The sequence below is a fragment of the Anneissia japonica genome, unplaced genomic scaffold (assembly GCF_011630105.1).
Source record: "Anneissia japonica isolate Jap-2015-1 unplaced genomic scaffold, ASM1163010v1 scaffold10184_len302889_cov135, whole genome shotgun sequence".
Taxonomy (NCBI): domain Eukaryota; kingdom Metazoa; phylum Echinodermata; class Crinoidea; order Comatulida; family Comatulidae; genus Anneissia; species Anneissia japonica.
In genome coordinates, this window is record NW_022713807.1 from 21,526 (window position 1) to 24,520 (window position 2,995).

Here is a 2,995-nt window from a genome sequence, read left to right on the forward strand (position 1 = left end):
GAATATTAAGGGAGTGAAAGGTCAATATTAAATTTGGAGGCCGTTTTGGCAGCCATCTTGGATTTCTGCAACCGCTAATGGCTGAAATTGACTTTTGATGGTGCTATTCTTTGCCCCTAACATCTCAAATCACAGAATAAACAACACCACTGTTCTATATGGAATATTGCATCAATTTCACAAAATATAGCAGTAACTGAGTTTATTATTAAATACCGGTAGCGATTAAAAGCATGTTAGTAGCTGCCGCAATGCTTTAACTGCATTGTTGACTGTGTAAAGTTTGCGATGATAGGCGTTAGGGTTAAACACGCCAGCAGTTTACTATTTACCATTGAAGGCGTTTGCGCCTATAGGGTTAGGCACGTCAGCAGATTACCATTGAACAGACGTTTGCAACGATATGCGTTAGTGTTAAACACGTCAGGCGTTGGCGCCGATAGGCGTTAGCGTTGAGCACTTTAGCAGATTACCATTTAAACGGCGTTTGCAACGATAGGCATTAGGGTTAAGCACGTCAGCATTTTACCATTGAATAGGCGTTTGTGATGATATGCGTTAGGGTTAAGCACGCCAGGCGTTTGCGACGACAGGCGTTATGGTTAAGCACGCCAGCTGTTTACCATTGAATAGACGTTTGCGACGATAGGTGTTAGGGTTAGCACGTCAGGGGTTTGCAACAACAGGCGTCATGGTTATGCACGTCACCTGTTTACCATTGAATATGCGTTTGCGGACAATAGGCGTTAGGGTTAAGCACGTCACGTCATTTTAGGGTTATTTTATGGATTAAGGTTGGAGCACGTCAGCAGTTTACCATTGAATAGACGTTTGCGACGATAACAAATAGGAAAACTAGATTTGAACTCGTCACTGAGGACGAGTTTGGTTATCCGCCGTACTTTGACCCTCATGAAGCGCACGTGGTGCTGATGGAAAAGTTTTATATGCTGTAATTAGTTTTTTTCAAAAAAGAGAAATTTTGAGCATTTTAAAAGATTTACACATTCGTACGCGCACGTCCTGGCGCCCGTGAGTACGGTAATGGCACAAAGAGTTGACTCATGATATGAATACAGTGTCAGGAACCCAAAATATATACCAAAACGTAATTTCCAGCTTCATTACGTGCTGTGCGTGTGGCAATGAACGTACAGCGCGTAAATTATGGAAAGTTTTGGAATGCTGACACTGACATGAAATGTTCTTTAAAATTTTTGAAAAGTGATATTGAGAATTTTGAAATTTGAATGCACGCGCACATCACGATGTATGCGTGGATGGTAATGGCGCACGAAATTAAACATTTTCAATTGTTTTTAAAACCGCCTGTTAGTTGGTAATGCCTCACGAATTTTCTCTTCATATAACTTATATATCAATCTGATAGCGTCGAAATACAGTCTGCTGCCCTCTCTCTTCTATTGTGTTTACATCTTTTAATTAAAAAAAAAAAGATAAAAGGGCTCCAAAAATTCATTCTTTTGGACCATGATGACGTGATCAAAATTAAAAATAAAGGGACACTTCCGAAAGAGAATTGTCTCAGCTATAACATACTTACAGGGGGGAGACAATCGATCAAGAATAAGAGAAAAACGTTCAAATAAGTTTAAACATATAGACGTTATAAATAAAAATTTTGGTTTTTTTATTTAATTCAGATGGAAATATGTTGACGTCACAATGTCCGATCAGCAATAATGATCTATAAAATCATATCTACAACTCATGTGCTTTCAGAATATTTAATAAAAAAAAATTGGGGTCACCTTTCATCATAAGGAGCTATAACTGATTAAAAATAGACATAATTTTAAGAATACTGTATATAAATGTTGACGCATGCGTACGCACACGTTAAGACGTGCAATTGGAAAACTGAGGTACCTGATATCCAACCTTGACCTGAAGTGTATGCCCATTAAATATGGCGAATGGTTAAGATGAGTATGGGGTCTTCAATGTTTCGAGGAAAGAAAGATGAGGGGGTCTGAAAAAACATTTATTTTGACCATGATGACGTCATCAAAATGTAAGAAAAAGCCACATATATGAAAGAGAATTGTTTCAGCTATAACATACTCAAAGTTGGGAGACGATCGATAAGCGAGATACGCTCAAATGCGTATTTTCAAAAAATGACGTGAGAAAACACTGTCCAGGAACCCAAACTATGTGAAGAAACGTAATGTCTAGCTTGCTTACGTGCTGCGCGCGTCAAAATGCGTGCGCGTAGTGGAAAATTTCAAAAATCAGAATGTGTGAGGTAAAAGAGGCGTAACCTGAGAACTTTCTCGTGAGGGCGCTTTTTTAAAAATGGCCGCCAAAATCCAATAAACTACATATATATGGGTAAAATAAGCACCGAAGAGGTAGGTTTGACCAACTTTTGAATATGTAATGATAGGAGTAAAGTATAACTAGCTATAGTTATTAATGTGAAGATTTCGAGAGGCAATTGAGGGCGCTTTTTAAAATGGCCGCCAAAGTTAAAGAACAATTTAACAGCAGCTTCAATACCCTAAATAAATTTGTTTAATTTACAAAACATAATATAACTGCTGTTGACTTTTTAAACCCAAAATAACATATTTTAGGGTGGTAAGCTAAGGGTAGAAAAAGCTAGATGGTATAAAGTGAGAATTTCATGCAAGCATGATTGGAAACAATAGGTTGGGTGAGATTAGAATAAACAGCCTAAACAAGTAAACAGGAAGGCCAAAACTAAACGTTAGAGGCAAGACTCAATAATTAGGCCAAATGATTTATCCAGAATAAATAGAAATGCCATTGGTTTAATTTAGTGTACTGGGAGAACGTTCCTAATATTGAGTCCAAATGGTGTGGTTGTTTTAAGTAAAAGTTCCCAGTGATTCTCTTTATCTTTGCGATTTTTGTCCAATTGGCATGCTGGTCAATTGCAATCACTCTGAAATTTGAAATTGAATGACCAGCTAAATTGAAATGTTCGGCTACTGGTTGATCAAGCTTA